The following is a 20,860-nucleotide window of genomic DNA, read 5'->3' on the forward strand; positions in this document are numbered from 1 at the left end:
GCCATGAATTCAAGCCAAAATACAGCAGCTCCACCTGTACTGAAGTATCAACTAGATTTCTATCTGTCATGGGATTTGAACCCACAACCTTCTGACTCACACACAAAATTGTCACGCACTGAGCCATGGCATCAGATTTTATGGAGTGTCTGAAAGGAGGAGCGAGAGGCAGCAAGGCGGAGCTGTTTCAGGAGATACTGTGTGCACGACCCATCCCCCGACCCTGCCCACCCTGTGACCATCAACTGCCGTATTGTCAATCTTTAAAAAGACATCACCCCAGGTGGGACTCGAACCCACAATCCCTGGCTTAGGAGGCCAGTGCCTTATCCATTAGGCCACTGGGGCTGAACTCATGAAGTGACCCACCTGAGGGTAATTGACCACTCTGAAATGTGATATCTGCCTCACATTTTCAGAGTGTGAGAAAGTTGAGCACAGATGGAAGCTATTTTCTCCCTTCATATCTGCCACTGCACGCACCATGGCAGAGCCATCTACAACAACAGCTTGCATTTATATAGCGCCTGTAACATAATAAAACCTTCCATGATGCTTCACAGGATCATTATCAAATAAAATCTTACACCGAGCCACATGAGGTACCAGGACAGGTGTCCTAAACCTTGATCACTGAAGTAGGTTTCGAGGGAGCATCTTCAAGGAGGAGAGAAAGGTAGCGAGGCGGAGATGTTTATGGAGATACCGTGCCCAGTGCCTATCCCCCGACCCCGATTGCTCTTTGGCTTCATGGGTGATCCCTGGAACTTTGCTCAAATTTGACTTCCCTATTCCTGGATTTCTGTGCCATTTATACTATGCTACTCCACTGGACTGCACTGTAAGACTCAGTCAGCTGCTGTGACTCTGATCTTCTATTCAGTTGCTCTTTGAAAGGAATTTGTGTTGTTTACAGTCCATTCCCCATTGCTACTGTTACCTGCTGAGTCTATGACTGTCCTGCTGGTTTATTTTGCTGCTGTGTGGGTCCTGGCCAGAAATTCCCTCTCCTGGGCTAAAGTCCATTTCTGATCCTCGGGTGGCCTCCAACTTAACTTTCGGCCACAGAACAATTCTCCACATTTTCACGGAAATACCTTCAGTATGCCTGTCGGTTACTCTGCCCTACCCACTTGTATCTACCCATGGGCTTATTGTGGATGATTGCATTGACATGTCAGTCTTTGTCTCACAGTCCATCAAGCCAAAATACAGCACCTGCAACAGTCCCTTTGCACTGAAGTATCAATTAGATTTTGTTTAAGTGCCTGTGGTGGGATTTGAACCAAGATCCACCTGACTCACAAGCAAGAGTGCTACCTATTGTGCTATGGCCATTTCGCGGTGAAAAAAGCAAGTTTTTAGGGAGTGTCTTAAAGAGGAGCGAGAGGTAGCAAGGCGGAGCTGTTTCGGGAGATACTGTGTCCATTACCCATCCCCCGACCATGCCTTCCCTGTGACCATCAGTGAGCACTGGAACTTTGCACAAATTTGAAGTTGATGACATCTTGGTCCGAATGAAGCCTCCCTGCCTTGCTGAACCTGACATCACTTGCCCAACTGCAACTGCCGTATTGTCAATCTTTAAAAAGACATCACCCCAGGTGGGGCTCGAACCCACAATCCCTGGCTTAGAAGGCCAGTGCCTTATCCATTAGGCCACTGGGGCTGAATACATGAAATGACCCACCTGAGGGCAATTGGCCAGTGAAGTAGGTTTCAAGGAAGTATCTTCAAGGAGGAGAGAAAGGTCGCGAGGCGGAGATGTTTATGGAGATACCGTGCCCAGTGCCTATCCCCCGACCCCGATTGCTCTTTGTTTTCATGGGTGAGCCCTGGAACTTTGCTCAAATTTGACTTCACCATTCCTGGATTTCTCTGCCATTCATACTATGCTACTCCACTGGACTGCACTGTAAGACTCAGTCAGCTGCTGTGACTCTGATCTTCTATTCAGTTGCTCTTTGAAAGGAATTTTGTGTAGTTTACAGTCCGTTCTCCATTGCTACTGTTACCTGCTGAGTCTATGACTGTCCTACTGGTTTATTTTGCTGCTGTGTGGGTCCTGGCCAGAAATTCCCTCTCCTGGGCTAAAGTCCATTTCTGATCCTCGGGTGGCCTCCAACTTAACTTTCGGCCACAGAACAATTCTCCACATTTTCACGGAAATACCTTCAGTATGCCTGTCGGTTACTCTGCCCTACCCACGGGCTTATTGTGGATGATTGCATTGACATGTCAGTCTTTGTCTCACAGTCCATCAAGCCAAAATACAGCACCTGCAACAGTCCCTTTGCACTGAAGTATCAATTAGATTTTGTTTAAGTGCCTGTGGTGGGATTTGAACCCAGATCCACCTGACTCACAAGCAAGAGTGCTACCTATTGTGCTATGGCCATTTCGCGGTGAAAAAAGCAAGTTTTTAGGGAGTGTCTTAAAGGAGGAGCGAGAGGTAGCAAGGCGGAGCTGTTTCGGGAGATACTGTGTCCATTACCCATCCCCCGACCATGCCTTCCCTGTGACCATCAGTGAGCACTGGAACTTTGCACAAATTTGAAGTTGATGACATCTTGGTCCGAATGAAGCCTCCCTGCCTTGCTGAACCTGACATCACTTGCCCAACTGCAACTGCCGTATTGTCAATCTTTAAAAAGACTTCACCCCAGGTGGGGCTCGAACCCACAATCCCTGGCTTAAAAGGCCAGTGCCTTATCCATTAGGCCACTGGGGCTGAACACATGAAGTGACCCACCTGAGGGCAATTGGCCAGTGAAGTAGGTTTCGAGGAAGTATCTTCAAGGAGGAGAGAAAGGTCGCGAGGCGGAGATGTTTATGGAGATACCGTGCCCAGTGCCTATCCCCCGACCCCGATTGCTCTTTGCTTTCATGGGTGAGCCCTGGAACTTTGCTCAAATTTGACTTCCCTATTCCTGGATTTCTGTGCCATTTATACTATGCTACTCCACTGGACTGCACTGTGAGACTCAGTCAGCTGCTGTGACTCTGATCTTCTATTCAGTTGCTCTTTGAAAGGAATTTTGTGTAGTTTACAGTCCGTTCTCCATTGCTACTGTTACCTGCTGAGTCTATGACTGTCCTTCTGGTTTATTTTGCTGCTGTGTGGGTCCTGGCTAGAAATTCCCTCTCCTGGGTTAAAGTCCATTTCTGGATCTGAGGGTGGCCTCCAACTTAACTTTCGGCCACAGAACAATTCTCCACATTGTTACGGAAATACCTTCAGTATACCTGTCGGTTACTCTGCCCTACCCAATTGTGTCTATCCATGGGCTTATTGTGGATGATTGTATTGTCATTTTGGGATTGCAGGAAACTTGTCTCACAGTCCATGACACTTTCTGCCATGAATTCAAGCCAAAATACAGCAGCTCCAACTGTACTGAAGTATCAACTAGATTTCTATCTGTCATGGGATTTGAACCCACAACCTTCTGACTCACACACAAAATTGTCACGCACTGAGCCATGGCATCAGATTTTATGGAGTGTCTGAAAGGAGGAGCGAGAGGTAGCAAGGCGGAGCTGTTTCAGGAGATACTGTGTGCACGACCCATCCCCCGACCCTGCCCACCCTGTGACCATCAACTGCCGTATTGTCAATCTTTAAAAAGACATCACCCCAGGTGGGACTCGAACCCACAATCCCTGGCTTAGGAGGCTAGTGCCTTATCCATTAGGCCACTGGGGCTGAACTCATGAAGTGACCCACCTGAGGGTAATTGACCACTCTGAAATGTGATATCTGCCTCACATTTTCAGAGTGTGAGAAAGTTGAGCACAGATGGAAGCTATTTTCTCCCATCATATCTGCCACTGCACGCACCATGGCAGAGCCTTCTACAACAACAGCTTGCATTTATATAGTGCCTGTAACATAATAAAACCTTCCATGATGCTTCACAGGATCATTATCAAATAAAATCTTACACCGAGCCACATGAGGTACCAGGACAGGTGTCCTAAACCTTGATCACTGAAGTAGGTTTCGAGGGAGCATCTTCAAGGAGGAGAGAAAGGTAGCGAGGCGGAGATGTTTATGGAGATACCGTGCCCAGTGCCTATCCCCCGACCCCGATTGCTCTTTGGCTTCATGGGTGATCCCTGGAACTTTGCTCAAATTTGACTTCCCTATTCCTGGATTTCTGTGCCATTTATACTATGCTACTCCACTGGACTGCACTGTAAGACTCAGTCAGCTGCTGTGACTCTGATCTTCTATTCAGTTGCTCTTTGAAAGGAATTTGTGTTGTTTACAGTCCATTCCCCATTGCTACTGTTACCTGCTGAGTCTATGACTGTCCTACTGGTTTATTTTGCTGCTGTGTGGGTCCTGGCCAGAAATTCCCTCTCCTGGGCTAAAGTCCATTTCTGATCCTCGGGTGGCCTCCAACTTAACTTTCGGCCACAGAACAATTCTCCACATTTTCACGGAAATACCTTCAGTATGCCTGTCGGTTACTCTGCCCTACCCACTTGTATCTACCCATGGGCTTATTGTGGATGATTGCATTGACATGTCAGTCTTTGTCTCACAGTCCATCAAGCCAAAATACAGCACCTGCAACAGTCCCTTTGCACTGAAGTATCAATTAGATTTTGTTTAAGTGCCTGTGGTGGGATTTGAACCCAGATCCACCTGACTCACAAGCAAGAGTGCTACCTATTGTGCTATGGCCATTTCGCGGTGAAAAAAGCAAGTTTTTAGGGAGTGTCTTAAAGGAGGAGCGAGAGGTAGCAAGGCGGAGCTGTTTCGGGAGATACTGTGTCCATTACCCATCCCCCGACCATGCCTTCCCTGTGACCATCAGTGAGCACTGGAACTTTGCACAAATTTGAAGTTGATGACATCTTGGTCCGAATGAAGCCTCCCTGCCTTGCTGAACCTGACATCACTTGCCCAACTGCAACTGCCGTATTGTCAATCTTTAAAAAGACTTCACCCCAGGTGGGGCTCGAACCCACAATCCCTGGCTTAAAAGGCCAGTGCCTTATCCATTAGGCCACTGGGGCTGAACACATGAAGTGACCCACCTGAGGGCAATTGGCCAGTGAAGTAGGTTTCGAGGAAGTATCTTCAAGGAGGAGAGAAAGGTCGCGAGGCGGAGATGTTTATGGAGATACCGTGCCCAGTGCCTATCCCCCGACCCCGATTGCTCTTTGCTTTCATGGGTGAGCCCTGGAACTTTGCTCAAATTTGACTTCCCTATTCCTGGATTTCTGTGCCATTTATACTATGCTACTCCACTGGACTGCACTGTGAGACTCAGTCAGCTGCTGTGACTCTGATCTTCTATTCAGTTGCTCTTTGAAAGGAATTTTGTGTAGTTTACAGTCCGTTCTCCATTGCTACTGTTACCTGCTGAGTCTATGACTGTCCTTCTGGTTTATTTTGCTGCTGTGTGGGTCCTGGCTAGAAATTCCCTCTCCTGGGTTAAAGTCCATTTCTGGATCTGAGGGTGGCCTCCAACTTAACTTTCGGCCACAGAACAATTCTCCACATTGTTACGGAAATACCTTCAGTATACCTGTCGGTTACTCTGCCCTACCCAATTGTGTCTATCCATGGGCTTATTGTGGATGATTGTATTGTCATTTTGGGATTGCAGGAAACTTGTCTCACAGTCCATGACACTTTCTGCCATGAATTCAAGCCAAAATACAGCAGCTCCAACTGTACTGAAGTATCAACTAGATTTCTATCTGTCATGGGATTTGAACCCACAACCTTCTGACTCACACACAAAATTGTCACGCACTGAGCCATGGCATCAGATTTTATGGAGTGTCTGAAAGGAGGAGCGAGAGGTAGCAAGGCGGAGCTGTTTCAGGAGATACTGTGTGCACGACCCATCCCCCGACCCTGCCCACCCTGTGACCATCAACTGCCGTATTGTCAATCTTTAAAAAGACATCACCCCAGGTGGGACTCGAACCCACAATCCCTGGCTTAGGAGGCTAGTGCCTTATCCATTAGGCCACTGGGGCTGAACTCATGAAGTGACCCACCTGAGGGTAATTGACCACTCTGAAATGTGATATCTGCCTCACATTTTCAGAGTGTGAGAAAGTTGAGCACAGATGGAAGCTATTTTCTCCCATCATATCTGCCACTGCTCGCACCATGGCAGAGCCATCTACAACAACAGCTTGCATTTATATAGTGCCTGTAACATAATAAAACCTTCCATGATGCTTCACAGGATCATTATCAAATAAAATCTTACACCGAGCCACATGAGGTACCAGGACAGGTGTCCTAAACCTTGATCACTGAAGTAGGTTTCGAGGGAGCATCTTCAAGGAGGAGAGAAAGGTAGCGAGGCGGAGATGTTTATGGAGATACCGTGCCCAGTGCCTATCCCCCGACCCCGATTGCTCTTTGGCTTCATGGGTGATCCTTGGAACTTTGCTCAAATTTGACTTCCCTATTCCTGGATTTCTGTGCCATTTATACTATGCTACTCCACTGGACTGCACTGTAAGACTCAGTCAGCTGCTGTGACTCTGATCTTCTATTCAGTTGCTCTTTGAAAGGAATTTGTGTTGTTTACAGTCCATTCCCCATTGCTACTGTTACCTGCTGAGTCTATGACTGTCCTACTGGTTTATTTTGCTGCTGTGTGGGTCCTGGCCAGAAATTCCCTCTCCTGGGCTAAAGTCCATTTCTGATCCTCGGGTGGCCTCCAACTTAACTTTCGGCCACAGAACAATTCTCCACATTTTCACGGAAATACCTTCAGTATGCCTGTCGGTTACTCTGCCCTACCCACTTGTATCTACCCATGGGCTTATTGTGGATGATTGCATTGACATGTCAGTCTTTGTCTCACAGTCCATCAAGCCAAAATACAGCACCTGCAACAGTCCCTTTGCACTGAAGTATCAATTAGATTTTGTTTAAGTGCCTGTGGTGGGATTTGAACCCAGATCCACCTGACTCACAAGCAAGAGTGCTACCTATTGTGCTATGGCCATTTCGCGGTGAAAAAAGCAAGTTTTTAGGGAGTGTCTTAAAGGAGGAGCGAGAGGTAGCAAGGCGGAGCTGTTTCGGGAGATACTGTGTCCATTACCCATCCCCCGACCATGCCTTCCCTGTGACCATCAGTGAGCACTGGAACTTTGCACAAATTTGAAGTTGATGACATCTTGGTCCGAATGAAGCCTCCCTGCCTTGCTGAACCTGACATCACTTGCCCAACTGCAACTGCCGTATTGTCAATCTTTAAAAAGACATCACCCCAGGTGGGGCTCGAACCCACAATCCCTGGCTTAGAAGGCCAGTGCCTTATCCATTAGGCCACTGGGGCTGAATACATGAAGTGACCCACCTGAGGGCAATTGGCCAGTGAAGTAGGTTTCAAGGAAGTATCTTCAAGGAGGAGAGAAAGGTCGCGAGGCGGAGATGTTTATGGAGATACCGTGCCCAGTGCCTATCCCCCGACCCCGATTGCTCTTTGTTTTCATGGGTGAGCCCTGGAACTTTGCTCAAATTTGACTTCACCATTCCTGGATTTCTCTGCCATTCATACTATGCTACTCCACTGGACTGCACTGTAAGACTCAGTCAGCTGCTGTGACTCTGATCTTCTATTCAGTTGCTCTTTGAAAGGAATTTTGTGTAGTTTACAGTCCGTTCTCCATTGCTACTGTTACCTGCTGAGTCTATGACTGTCCTTCTGGTTTATTTTGCTGCTGTGTGGGTCCTGGCTAGAAATTCCCTCTCCTGGGTTAAAGTCCATTTCTGGATCTGAGGGTGGCCTCCAACTTAACTTTCGGCCACAGAACAATTCTCCACATTGTTACGGAAATACCTTCAGTATACCTGTCGGTTACTCTGCCCTACCCAATTGTGTCTATCCATGGGCTTATTGTGGATGATTGTATTGTCATTTTGGGATTGCAGGAAACTTGTCTCACAGTCCATGACACTTTCTGCCATGAATTCAAGCCAAAATACAGCAGCTCCACCTGTACTGAAGTATCAACTAGATTTCTATCTGTCATGGGATTTGAACCCACAACCTTCTGACTCACACACAAAATTGTCACGCACTGAGCCATGGCATCAGATTTTATGGAGTGTCTGAAAGGAGGAGCGAGAGGTAGCAAGGCGGAGCTGTTTCAGGAGATACTGTGTGCACGACCCATCCCCCGACCCTGCCCACCCTGTGACCATCAACTGCCGTATTGTCAATCTTTAAAAAGACATCACCCCAGGTGGGACTCGAACCCACAATCCCTGGCTTAGGAGGCTAGTGCCTTATCCATTAGGCCACTGGGGCTGAACTCATGAAGTGACCCACCTGAGGGTAATTGACCACTCTGAAATGTGATATCTGCCTCACATTTTCAGAGTGTGAGAAAGTTGAGCACAGATGGAAGCTATTTTCTCCCATCATATCTGCCACTGCTCGCACCATGGCAGAGCCATCTACAACAACAGCTTGCATTTATATAGTGCCTGTAACATAATAAAACCTTCCATGATGCTTCACAGGATCATTATCAAATAAAATCTTACACCGAGCCACATGAGGTACCAGGACAGGTGTCCTAAACCTTGATCACTGAAGTAGGTTTCGAGGGAGCATCTTCAAGGAGGAGAGAAAGGTAGCGAGGCGGAGATGTTTATGGAGATACCGTGCCCAGTGCCTATCCCCCGACCCCGATTGCTCTTTGGCTTCATGGGTGATCCTTGGAACTTTGCTCAAATTTGACTTCCCTATTCCTGGATTTCTGTGCCATTTATACTATGCTACTCCACTGGACTGCACTGTAAGACTCAGTCAGCTGCTGTGACTCTGATCTTCTATTCAGTTGCTCTTTGAAAGGAATTTGTGTTGTTTACAGTCCATTCCCCATTGCTACTGTTACCTGCTGAGTCTATGACTGTCCTACTGGTTTATTTTGCTGCTGTGTGGGTCCTGGCCAGAAATTCCCTCTCCTGGGCTAAAGTCCATTTCTGATCCTCGGGTGGCCTCCAACTTAACTTTCGGCCACAGAACAATTCTCCACATTTTCACGGAAATACCTTCAGTATGCCTGTCGGTTACTCTGCCCTACCCACTTGTATCTACCCATGGGCTTATTGTGGATGATTGCATTGACATGTCAGTCTTTGTCTCACAGTCCATCAAGCCAAAATACAGCACCTGCAACAGTCCCTTTGCACTGAAGTATCAATTAGATTTTGTTTAAGTGCCTGTGGTGGGATTTGAACCCAGATCCACCTGACTCACAAGCAAGAGTGCTACCTATTGTGCTATGGCCATTTCGCGGTGAAAAAAGCAAGTTTTTAGGGAGTGTCTTAAAGGAGGAGCGAGAGGTAGCAAGGCGGAGCTGTTTCGGGAGATACTGTGTCCATTACCCATCCCCCGACCATGCCTTCCCTGTGACCATCAGTGAGCACTGGAACTTTGCACAAATTTGAAGTTGATGACATCTTGGTCCGAATGAAGCCTCCCTGCCTTGCTGAACCTGACATCACTTGCCCAACTGCAACTGCCGTATTGTCAATCTTTAAAAAGACATCACCCCAGGTGGGGCTCGAACCCACAATCCCTGGCTTAGAAGGCCAGTGCCTTATCCATTAGGCCACTGGGGCTGAATACATGAAGTGACCCACCTGAGGGCAATTGGCCAGTGAAGTAGGTTTCAAGGAAGTATCTTCAAGGAGGAGAGAAAGGTCGCGAGGCGGAGATGTTTATGGAGATACCGTGCCCAGTGCCTATCCCCCGACCCCGATTGCTCTTTGTTTTCATGGGTGAGCCCTGGAACTTTGCTCAAATTTGACTTCACCATTCCTGGATTTCTCTGCCATTCATACTATGCTACTCCACTGGACTGCACTGTAAGACTCAGTCAGCTGCTGTGACTCTGATCTTCTATTCAGTTGCTCTTTGAAAGGAATTTTGTGTAGTTTACAGTCCGTTCTCCATTGCTACTGTTACCTGCTGAGTCTATGACTGTCCTTCTGGTTTATTTTGCTGCTGTGTGGGTCCTGGCTAGAAATTCCCTCTCCTGGGTTAAAGTCCATTTCTGGATCTGAGGGTGGCCTCCAACTTAACTTTCGGCCACAGAACAATTCTCCACATTGTTACGGAAATACCTTCAGTATACCTGTCGGTTACTCTGCCCTACCCAATTGTGTCTATCCATGGGCTTATTGTGGATGATTGTATTGTCATTTTGGGATTGCAGGAAACTTGTCTCACAGTCCATGACACTTTCTGCCATGAATTCAAGCCAAAATACAGCAGCTCCACCTGTACTGAAGTATCAACTAGATTTCTATCTGTCATGGGATTTGAACCCACAACCTTCTGACTCACACACAAAATTGTCACGCACTGAGCCATGGCATCAGATTTTATGGAGTGTCTGAAAGGAGGAGCGAGAGGTAGCAAGGCGGAGCTGTTTCAGGAGATACTGTGTGCACGACCCATCCCCCGACCCTGCCCACCCTGTGACCATCAACTGCCGTATTGTCAATCTTTAAAAAGACATCACCCCAGGTGGGACTCGAACCCACAATCCCTGGCTTAGGAGGCTAGTGCCTTATCCATTAGGCCACTGGGGCTGAACTCATGAAGTGACCCACCTGAGGGTAATTGACCACTCTGAAATGTGATATCTGCCTCACATTTTCAGAGTGTGAGAAAGTTGAGCACAGATGGAAGCTATTTTCTCCCATCATATCTGCCACTGCACGCACCATGGCAGAGCCTTCTACAACAACAGCTTGCATTTATATAGTGCCTGTAACATAATAAAACCTTCCATGATGCTTCACAGGATCATTATCAAATAAAATCTTACACCGAGCCACATGAGGTACCAGGACAGGTGTCCTAAACCTTGATCACTGAAGTAGGTTTCGAGGGAGCATCTTCAAGGAGGAGAGAAAGGTAGCGAGGCGGAGATGTTTATGGAGATACCGTGCCCAGTGCCTATCCCCCGACCCCGATTGCTCTTTGGCTTCATGGGTGATCCCTGGAACTTTGCTCAAATTTGACTTCCCTATTCCTGGATTTCTGTGCCATTTATACTATGCTACTCCACTGGACTGCACTGTAAGACTCAGTCAGCTGCTGTGACTCTGATCTTCTATTCAGTTGCTCTTTGAAAGGAATTTGTGTTGTTTACAGTCCATTCCCCATTGCTACTGTTACCTGCTGAGTCTATGACTGTCCTACTGGTTTATTTTGCTGCTGTGTGGGTCCTGGCCAGAAATTCCCTCTCCTGGGCTAAAGTCCATTTCTGATCCTCGGGTGGCCTCCAACTTAACTTTCGGCCACAGAACAATTCTCCACATTTTCACGGAAATACCTTCAGTATGCCTGTCGGTTACTCTGCCCTACCCACTTGTATCTACCCATGGGCTTATTGTGGATGATTGCATTGACATGTCAGTCTTTGTCTCACAGTCCATCAAGCCAAAATACAGCACCTGCAACAGTCCCTTTGCACTGAAGTATCAATTAGATTTTGTTTAAGTGCCTGTGGTGGGATTTGAACCAAGATCCACCTGACTCACAAGCAAGAGTGCTACCTATTGTGCTATGGCCATTTCGCGGTGAAAAAAGCAAGTTTTTAGGGAGTGTCTTAAAGGAGGAGCGAGAGGTAGCAAGGCGGAGCTGTTTCGGGAGATACTGTGTCCATTACCCATCCCCCGACCATGCCTTCCCTGTGACCATCAGTGAGCACTGGAACTTTGCACAAATTTGAAGTTGATGACATCTTGGTCCGAATGAAGCCTCCCTGCCTTGCTGAACCTGACATCACTTGCCCAACTGCAACTGCCGTATTGTCAATCTTTAAAAAGACATCACCCCAGGTGGGGCTCGAACCCACAATCCCTGGCTTAGAAGGCCAGTGCCTTATCCATTAGGCCACTGGGGCTGAATACATGAAGTGACCCACCTGAGGGCAATTGGCCAGTGAAGTAGGTTTCAAGGAAGTATCTTCAAGGAGGAGAGAAAGGTCGCGAGGCGGAGATGTTTATGGAGATACCGTGCCCAGTGCCTATCCCCCGACCCCGATTGATCTTTGTTTTCATGGGTGAGCCCTGGAACTTTGCTCAAATTTGACTTCACCATTCCTGGATTTCTCTGCCATTCATACTATGCTACTCCACTGGACTGCACTGTAAGACTCAGTCAGCTGCTGTGACTCTGATCTTCTATTCAGTTGCTCTTTGAAAGGAATTTTGTGTAGTTTACAGTCCGTTCTCCATTGCTACTGTTACCTGCTGAGTCTATGACTGTCCTTCTGGTTTATTTTGCTGCTGTGTGGGTCCTGGCTAGAAATTCCCTCTCCTGGGTTAAAGTCCATTTCTGGATCTGAGGGTGGCCTCCAACTTAACTTTCGGCCACAGAACAATTCTCCACATTGTTACGGAAATACCTTCAGTATACCTGTCGGTTACTCTGCCCTACCCAATTGTGTCTATCCATGGGCTTATTGTGGATGATTGTATTGTCATTTTGGGATTGCAGGAAACTTGTCTCACAGTCCATGACACTTTCTGCCATGAATTCAAGCCAAAATACAGCAGCTCCACCTGTACTGAAGTATCAACTAGATTTCTATCTGTCATGGGATTTGAACCCACAACCTTCTGACTCACACACAAAATTGTCACGCACTGAGCCATGGCATCAGATTTTATGGAGTGTCTGAAAGGAGGAGCGAGAGGTAGCAAGGCGGAGCTGTTTCAGGAGATACTGTGTGCACGACCCATCCCCCGACCCTGCCCACCCTGTGACCATCAACTGCCGTATTGTCAATCTTTAAAAAGACATCACCCCAGGTGGGACTCGAACCCACAATCCCTGGCTTAGGAGGCCAGTGCCTTATCCATTAGGCCACTGGGGCTGAACTCAGGAAGTGACCCACCTGAGGGTAATTGACCACTCTGAAATGTGATATCTGCCTCACATTTTCAGAGTGTGAGAAAGTTGAGCACAGATGGAAGCTATTTTCTCCCATCATATCTGCCACAGAACGCACCATGGCAGAGCCATCTACAACAACAGCTTGCATTTATATAGCGCCTGTAACATAATAAAACCTTCCATGATGCTTCACAGGATCATTATCAAATAAAATCTAACACCGAGCCACATGAGGTACCAGGACAGGTGTCCTAAACCTTGATCACTGAAGTAGGTTTCGAGGGAGCATCTTCAAGGAGGAGAGAAAGGTAGCGAGGCGGAGATGTTTATGGAGATACCGTGCCCAGTGCCTATCCCCCGACCCCGATTGCTCTTTGGCTTCATGGGTGATCCCTGGAACTTTGCTCAAATTTGACTTCCCTATTCCTGGATTTCTGTGCCATTTATACTATGCTACTCCACTGGACTGCACTGTAAGACTCAGTCAGCTGCTGTGACTCTGATCTTCTATTCAGTTGCTCTTTGAAAGGAATTTGTGTTGTTTACAGTCCATTCCCCATTGCTACTGTTACCTGCTGAGTCTATGACTGTCCTACTGGTTTATTTTGCTGCTGTGTGGGTCCTGGCCAGAAATTCCCTCTCCTGGGCTAAAGTCCATTTCTGATCCTCGGGTGGCCTCCAACTTAACTTTCGGCCACAGAACAATTCTCCACATTTTCACGGAAATACCTTCAGTATGCCTGTCGGTTACTCTGCCCTACCCACTTGTATCTACCCATGGGCTTATTGTGGATGATTGCATTGACATGTCAGTCTTTGTCTCACAGTCCATCAAGCCAAAATACAGCACCTGCAACAGTCCCTTTGCACTGAAGTATCAATTAGATTTTGTTTAAGTGCCTGTGGTGGGATTTGAACCAAGATCCACCTGACTCACAAGCAAGAGTGCTACCTATTGTGCTATGGCCATTTCGCGGTGAAAAAAGCAAGTTTTTAGGGAGTGTCTTAAAGGAGGAGCGAGAGGTAGCAAGGCGGAGCTGTTTCGGGAGATACTGTGTCCATTACCCATCCCCCGACCATGCCTTCCCTGTGACCATCAGTGAGCACTGGAACTTTGCACAAATTTGAAGTTGATGACATCTTGGTCCGAATGAAGCCTCCCTGCCTTGCTGAACCTGACATCACTTGCCCAACTGCAACTGCCGTATTGTCAATCTTTAAAAAGACATCACCCCAGGTGGGGCTCGAACCCACAATCCCTGGCTTAGAAGGCCAGTGCCTTATCCATTAGGCCACTGGGGCTGAATACATGAAGTGACCCACCTGAGGGCAATTGGCCAGTGAAGTAGGTTTCAAGGAAGTATCTTCAAGGAGGAGAGAAAGGTCGCGAGGCGGAGATGTTTATGGAGATACCGTGCCCAGTGCCTATCCCCCGACCCCGATTGATCTTTGTTTTCATGGGTGAGCCCTGGAACTTTGCTCAAATTTGACTTCACCATTCCTGGATTTCTCTGCCATTCATACTATGCTACTCCACTGGACTGCACTGTAAGACTCAGTCAGCTGCTGTGACTCTGATCTTCTATTCAGTTGCTCTTTGAAAGGAATTTTGTGTAGTTTACAGTCCGTTCTCCATTGCTACTGTTACCTGCTGAGTCTATGACTGTCCTTCTGGTTTATTTTGCTGCTGTGTGGGTCCTGGCTAGAAATTCCCTCTCCTGGGTTAAAGTCCATTTCTGGATCTGAGGGTGGCCTCCAACTTAACTTTCGGCCACAGAACAATTCTCCACATTGTTACGGAAATACCTTCAGTATACCTGTCGGTTACTCTGCCCTACCCAATTGTGTCTATCCATGGGCTTATTGTGGATGATTGTATTGTCATTTTGGGATTGCAGGAAACTTGTCTCACAGTCCATGACACTTTCTGCCATGAATTCAAGCCAAAATACAGCAGCTCCACCTGTACTGAAGTATCAACTAGATTTCTATCTGTCATGGGATTTGAACCCACAACCTTCTGACTCACACACAAAATTGTCACGCACTGAGCCATGGCATCAGATTTTATGGAGTGTCTGAAAGGAGGAGCGAGAGGTAGCAAGGCGGAGCTGTTTCAGGAGATACTGTGTGCACGACCCATCCCCCGACCCTGCCCACCCTGTGACCATCAACTGCCGTATTGTCAATCTTTAAAAAGACATCACCCCAGGTGGGACTCGAACCCACAATCCCTGGCTTAGGAGGCCAGTGCCTTATCCATTAGGCCACTGGGGCTGAACTCAGGAAGTGACCCACCTGAGGGTAATTGACCACTCTGAAATGTGATATCTGCCTCACATTTTCAGAGTGTGAGAAAGTTGAGCACAGATGGAAGCTATTTTCTCCCATCATATCTGCCACAGAACGCACCATGGCAGAGCCATCTACAACAACAGCTTGCATTTATATAGCGCCTGTAACATAATAAAACCTTCCATGATGCTTCACAGGATCATTATCAAATAAAATCTAACACCGAGCCACATGAGGTACCAGGACAGGTGTCCTAAACCTTGATCACTGAAGTAGGTTTCGAGGGAGCATCTTCAAGGAGGAGAGAAAGGTAGCGAGGCGGAGATGTTTATGGAGATACCGTGCCCAGTGCCTATCCCCCGACCCCGATTGCTCTTTGGCTTCATGGGTGATCCCTGGAACTTTGCTCAAATTTGACTTCCCTATTCCTGGATTTCTGTGCCATTTATACTATGCTACTCCACTGGACTGCACTGTAAGACTCAGTCAGCTGCTGTGACTCTGATCTTCTATTCAGTTGCTCTTTGAAAGGAATTTGTGTTGTTTACAGTCCATTCCCCATTGCTACTGTTACCTGCTGAGTCTATGACTGTCCTACTGGTTTATTTTGCTGCTGTGTGGGTCCTGGCCAGAAATTCCCTCTCCTGGGCTAAAGTCCATTTCTGATCCTCGGGTGGCCTCCAACTTAACTTTCGGCCACAGAACAATTCTCCACATTTTCACGGAAATACCTTCAGTATGCCTGTCGGTTACTCTGCCCTACCCACTTGTATCTACCCATGGGCTTATTGTGGATGATTGCATTGACATGTCAGTCTTTGTCTCACAGTCCATCAAGCCAAAATACAGCACCTGCAACAGTCCCTTTGCACTGAAGTATCAATTAGATTTTGTTTAAGTGCCTGTGGTGGGATTTGAACCAAGATCCACCTGACTCACAAGCAAGAGTGCTACCTATTGTGCTATGGCCATTTCGCGGTGAAAAAAGCAAGTTTTTAGGGAGTGTCTTAAAGGAGGAGCGAGAGGTAGCAAGGCGGAGCTGTTTCGGGAGATACTGTGTCCATTACCCATCCCCCGACCATGCCTTCCCTGTGACCATCAGTGAGCACTGGAACTTTGCACAAATTTGAAGTTGATGACATCTTGGTCCGAATGAAGCCTCCCTGCCTTGCTGAACCTGACATCACTTGCCCAACTGCAACTGCCGTATTGTCAATCTTTAAAAAGACATCACCCCAGGTGGGGCTCGAACCCACAATCCCTGGCTTAGAAGGCCAGTGCCTTATCCATTAGGCCACTGGGGCTGAATACATGAAGTGACCCACCTGAGGGCAATTGGCCAGTGAAGTAGGTTTCAAGGAAGTATCTTCAAGGAGGAGAGAAAGGTCGCGAGGCGGAGATGTTTATGGAGATACCGTGCCCAGTGCCTATCCCCCGACCCCGATTGATCTTTGTTTTCATGGGTGAGCCCTGGAACTTTGCTCAAATTTGACTTCACCATTCCTGGATTTCTCTGCCATTCATACTATGCTACTCCACTGGACTGCACTGTAAGACTCAGTCAGCTGCTGTGACTCTGATCTTCTATTCAGTTGCTCTTTGAAAGGAATTTTGTGTAGTTTACAGTCCGTTCTCCATTGCTACTGTTACCTGCTGAGTCTATGACTGTCCTTCTGGTTTATTTTGCTGCTGTGTGGGTCCTGGCTAGAAATTCCCTCTCCTGGGTTAAAGTCCATTTCTGGATCTGAGGGTGGCCTCCAACTTAACTTTCGGCCACAGAACAATTCTCCACATTGTTACGGAAATACCTTCAGTATACCTGTCGGTTACTCTGCCCTACCCAATTGTGTCTATCCATGGGCTTATTGTGGATGATTGTATTGTCATTTTGGGATTGCAGGAAACTTGTCTCACAGTCCATGACACTTTCTGCCATGAATTCAAGCCAAAATACAGCAGCTCCACCTGTACTGAAGTATCAACTAGATTTCTATCTGTCATGGGATTTGAACCCACAACCTTCTGACTCACACACAAAATTGTCACGCACTGAGCCATGGCATCAGATTTTATGGAGTGTCTGAAAGGAGGAGCGAGAGGCAGCAAGGCGGAGCTGTTTCAGGAGATACTGTGTGCACGACCCATCCCCCGACCCTGCCCACCCTGTGACCATCAACTGCCGTATTGTCAATCTTTAAAAAGACATCACCCCAGGTGGGACTCGAACCCACAATCCCTGGCTTAGGAGGCCAGTGCCTTATCCATTAGGCCACTGGGGCTGAACTCATGTAGTGACCCACCTGAGGGTAATTGACCACTCTGAAATGTGATATCTGCCTCACATTTTCAGAGTGTGAGAAAGTTGAGCACAGATGGAAGCTATTTTCTCCCATCATATCTGCCACAGAACGCACCATGGCAGAGCCATCTACAACAACAGCTTGCATTTATATAGCGCCTGTAACATAATAAAACCTTCCATGATGCTTCACAGGATCATTATCAAATAAAATCTAACACCGAGCCACATGAGGTACCAGGACAGGTGTCCTAAACCTTGATCACTGAAGTAGGTTTCGAGGGAGCATCTTCAAGGAGGAGAGAAAGGTAGCGAGGCGGAGATGTTTATGGAGATACCGTGCCCAGTGCCTATCCCCCGACCCCGATTGCTCTTTGGCTTCATGGGTGATCCCTGGAACTTTGCTCAAATTTGACTTCCCTATTCCTGGATTTCTGTGCCATTTATACTATGCTACTCCACTGGACTGCACTGTAAGACTCAGTCAGCTGCTGTGACTCTGATCTTCTATTCAGTTGCTCTTTGAAAGGAATTTGTGTTGTTTACAGTCCATTCCCCATTGCTACTGTTACCTGCTGAGTCTATGACTGTCCTACTGGTTTATTTTGCTGCTGTGTGGGTCCTGGCCAGAAATTCCCTCTCCTGGGCTAAAGTCCATTTCTGATCCTCGGGTGGCCTCCAACTTAACTTTCGGCCACAGAACAATTCTCCACATTTTCACGGAAATACCTTCAGTATGCCTGTCGGTTACTCTGCCCTACCCACTTGTATCTACCCATGGGCTTATTGTGGATGATTGCATTGACATGTCAGTCTTTGTCTCACAGTCCATCAAGCCAAAATACAGCACCTGCAACAGTCCCTTTGCACTGAAGTATCAATTAGATTTTGTTTAAGTGCCTGTGGTGGGATTTGAACCAAGATCCACCTGACTCACAAGCAAGAGTGCTACCTATTGTGCTATGGCCATTTCGCGGTGAAAAAAGCAAGTTTTTAGGGAGTGTCTTAAAGGAGGAGCGAGAGGTAGCAAGGCGGAGCTGTTTCGGGAGATACTGTGTCCATTACCCATCCCCCGACCATGCCTTCCCTGTGACCATCAGTGAGCACTGGAACTTTGCACAAATTTGAAGTTGATGACATCTTGGTCCGAATGAAGCCTCCCTGCCTTGCTGAACCTGACATCACTTGCCCAACTGCAACTGCCGTATTGTCAATCTTTAAAAAGACATCACCCCAGGTGGGGCTCGAACCCACAATCCCTGGCTTAGAAGGCCAGTGCCTTATCCATTAGGCCACTGGGGCTGAATACATGAAGTGACCCACCTGAGGGCAATTGGCCAGTGAAGTAGGTTTCAAGGAAGTATCTTCAAGGAGGAGAGAAAGGTCGCGAGGCGGAGATGTTTATGGAGATACCGTGCCCAGTGCCTATCCCCCGACCCCGATTGATCTTTGTTTTCATGGGTGAGCCCTGGAACTTTGCTCAAATTTGACTTCACCATTCCTGGATTTCTCTGCCATTCATACTATGCTACTCCACTGGACTGCACTGTAAGACTCAGTCAGCTGCTGTGACTCTGATCTTCTATTCAGTTGCTCTTTGAAAGGAATTTTGTGTAGTTTACAGTCCGTTCTCCATTGCTACTGTTACCTGCTGAGTCTATGACTGTCCTTCTGGTTTATTTTGCTGCTGTGTGGGTCCTGGCTAGAAATTCCCTCTCCTGGGTTAAAGTCCATTTCTGGATCTGAGGGTGGCCTCCAACTTAACTTTCGGCCACAGAACAATTCTCCACATTGTTACGGAAATACCTTCAGTATACCTGTCGGTTACTCTGCCCTACCCAATTGTGTCTATCCATGGGCTTATTGTGGATGATTGTATTGTCATTTTGGGATTGCAGGAAACTTGTCTCACAGTCCATGACACTTTCTGCCATGAATTCAAGCCAAAATACAGCAGCTCCACCTGTACTGAAGTATCAACTAGATTTCTATCTGTCATGGGATTTGAACCCACAACCTTCTGACTCACACACAAAATTGTCACGCACTGAGCCATGGCATCAGATTTTATGGAGTGTCTGAAAGGAGGAGCGAGAGGTAGCAAGGCGGAGCTGTTTCAGGAGATACTGTGTGCACGACCCATCCCCCGACCCTGCCCACCCTGTGACCATCAACTGCCGTATTGTCAATCTTTAAGAAGACATCACCCCAGGTGGGACTCGAACCCACAATCCCTGGCTTAGGAGGCCAGTGCCTTATCCATTAGGCCACTGGGGCTGAACTCAGGAAGGGACCCACCTGAGGGTAATTGACCACTCTGAAATGTGATATCTGCCTCACATTTTCAGAGTGTGAGAAAGTTGAGCACAGATGGAAGCTATTTTCTCCCATCATATCTGCCACAGAACGCACCATGGCAGAGCCATCTACAACAACAGCTTGCATTTATATAGCGCCTGTAACATAATAAAACCTTCCATGATGCTTCACAGGATCATTATCAAATAAAATCTTACACCGAGCCACATGAGGTACCAGGACAGGTGTCCTAAACCTTGATCACTGAAGTAGGTTTCGAGGGAGCATCTTCAAGGAGGAGAGAAAGGTAGCGAGGCGGAGATGTTTATGGAGATACCGTGCCCAGTGCCTATCCCCCGACCCCGATTGCTCTTTGGCTTCATGGGTGATCCCTGGAACTTTGCTCAAATTTGACTTCCCTATTCCTGGATTTCTGTGCCATTTATACTATGCTACTCCACTGGACTGCACTGTAAGACTCAGTCAGCTGCTGTGACTCTGATCTTCTATTCAGTTGCTCTTTGAAAGGAATTTGTGTTGTTTACAGTCCATTCCCCATTGCTACTGTTACCTGCTGAGTCTATGACTGTCCTACTGGTTTATTTTGCTGCTGTGTGGGTCCTGGCCAGAAATTCCCTCTCCTGGGCTAAAGTCCATTTCTGATCCTCGGGTGGCCTCCAACTTAACTTTCGGCCACAGAACAATTCTCCACATTTTCACGGAAATACCTTCAGTATGCCTGTCGGTTACTCTGCCCTACCCACTTGTATCTACCCATGGGCTTATTGTGGATGATTGCATTGACATGTCAGTCTTTGTCTCACAGTCCATCAAGCCAAAATACAGCACCTGCAACAGTCCCTTTGCACTGAAGTATCAATTAGATTTTGTTTAAGTGCCTGTGGTGGGATTTGAACCCAGATCCACCTGACTCACAAGCAAGAGTGCTACCTATTGTGCTATGGCCATTTCGCGGTGAAAAAAGCAAGTTTTTAGGGAGTGTCTTAAAGGAGGAGCGAGAGGTAGCAAGGCGGAGCTGTTTCGGGAGATACTG

General features: G+C 47.4%; 18 non-coding genes across 18 annotated transcripts; all 18 read right to left on the reverse strand.

Moving 5' to 3' along the window:
- Positions 1–275: 275 nt before the first annotated feature.
- On the reverse strand, positions 276–348 carry trnar-ccu (transfer RNA arginine (anticodon CCU)). Its single transcript has one exon. It is a non-coding gene; the product is annotated as a tRNA-Arg (tRNA).
- A 1,248-nt stretch (positions 349–1,596) lies between these two features.
- On the reverse strand, positions 1,597–1,669 carry trnar-ucu (transfer RNA arginine (anticodon UCU)). Its single transcript has one exon. It is a non-coding gene; the product is annotated as a tRNA-Arg (tRNA).
- Positions 1,670–2,658: 989 nt separating this feature from the next.
- On the reverse strand, positions 2,659–2,731 carry trnak-uuu (transfer RNA lysine (anticodon UUU)). Its single transcript has one exon. It is a non-coding gene; the product is annotated as a tRNA-Lys (tRNA).
- Positions 2,732–3,633: 902 nt separating this feature from the next.
- Positions 3,634–3,706, reverse strand: trnar-ccu (transfer RNA arginine (anticodon CCU)). Its single transcript has one exon. It is a non-coding gene; the product is annotated as a tRNA-Arg (tRNA).
- A 1,249-nt stretch (positions 3,707–4,955) lies between these two features.
- trnak-uuu (transfer RNA lysine (anticodon UUU)) lies at positions 4,956–5,028 on the reverse strand. Its single transcript has one exon. It is a non-coding gene; the product is annotated as a tRNA-Lys (tRNA).
- A 902-nt stretch (positions 5,029–5,930) lies between these two features.
- Positions 5,931–6,003, reverse strand: trnar-ccu (transfer RNA arginine (anticodon CCU)). Its single transcript has one exon. It is a non-coding gene; the product is annotated as a tRNA-Arg (tRNA).
- A 1,249-nt stretch (positions 6,004–7,252) lies between these two features.
- trnar-ucu (transfer RNA arginine (anticodon UCU)) lies at positions 7,253–7,325 on the reverse strand. The gene has a single exon. It is a non-coding gene; the product is annotated as a tRNA-Arg (tRNA).
- Positions 7,326–8,227: 902 nt separating this feature from the next.
- Positions 8,228–8,300, reverse strand: trnar-ccu (transfer RNA arginine (anticodon CCU)). The gene has a single exon. It is a non-coding gene; the product is annotated as a tRNA-Arg (tRNA).
- A 1,249-nt stretch (positions 8,301–9,549) lies between these two features.
- Positions 9,550–9,622, reverse strand: trnar-ucu (transfer RNA arginine (anticodon UCU)). The gene has a single exon. It is a non-coding gene; the product is annotated as a tRNA-Arg (tRNA).
- A 902-nt stretch (positions 9,623–10,524) lies between these two features.
- On the reverse strand, positions 10,525–10,597 carry trnar-ccu (transfer RNA arginine (anticodon CCU)). The gene has a single exon. It is a non-coding gene; the product is annotated as a tRNA-Arg (tRNA).
- Positions 10,598–11,846: 1,249 nt separating this feature from the next.
- Positions 11,847–11,919, reverse strand: trnar-ucu (transfer RNA arginine (anticodon UCU)). The gene has a single exon. It is a non-coding gene; the product is annotated as a tRNA-Arg (tRNA).
- A 902-nt stretch (positions 11,920–12,821) lies between these two features.
- On the reverse strand, positions 12,822–12,894 carry trnar-ccu (transfer RNA arginine (anticodon CCU)). Its single transcript has one exon. It is a non-coding gene; the product is annotated as a tRNA-Arg (tRNA).
- Positions 12,895–14,143: 1,249 nt separating this feature from the next.
- trnar-ucu (transfer RNA arginine (anticodon UCU)) lies at positions 14,144–14,216 on the reverse strand. Its single transcript has one exon. It is a non-coding gene; the product is annotated as a tRNA-Arg (tRNA).
- Positions 14,217–15,118: 902 nt separating this feature from the next.
- Positions 15,119–15,191, reverse strand: trnar-ccu (transfer RNA arginine (anticodon CCU)). The gene has a single exon. It is a non-coding gene; the product is annotated as a tRNA-Arg (tRNA).
- Positions 15,192–16,440: 1,249 nt separating this feature from the next.
- trnar-ucu (transfer RNA arginine (anticodon UCU)) lies at positions 16,441–16,513 on the reverse strand. Its single transcript has one exon. It is a non-coding gene; the product is annotated as a tRNA-Arg (tRNA).
- A 902-nt stretch (positions 16,514–17,415) lies between these two features.
- Positions 17,416–17,488, reverse strand: trnar-ccu (transfer RNA arginine (anticodon CCU)). Its single transcript has one exon. It is a non-coding gene; the product is annotated as a tRNA-Arg (tRNA).
- A 1,249-nt stretch (positions 17,489–18,737) lies between these two features.
- Positions 18,738–18,810, reverse strand: trnar-ucu (transfer RNA arginine (anticodon UCU)). Its single transcript has one exon. It is a non-coding gene; the product is annotated as a tRNA-Arg (tRNA).
- Positions 18,811–19,712: 902 nt separating this feature from the next.
- On the reverse strand, positions 19,713–19,785 carry trnar-ccu (transfer RNA arginine (anticodon CCU)). The gene has a single exon. It is a non-coding gene; the product is annotated as a tRNA-Arg (tRNA).
- Positions 19,786–20,860: the final 1,075 nt, after the last annotated feature.

Source organism: Pristiophorus japonicus, chromosome 19 (assembly GCF_044704955.1).
Source record: "Pristiophorus japonicus isolate sPriJap1 chromosome 19, sPriJap1.hap1, whole genome shotgun sequence".
In the NCBI taxonomy this organism is placed as follows: Eukaryota; Metazoa; Chordata; class Chondrichthyes; family Pristiophoridae; genus Pristiophorus; species Pristiophorus japonicus.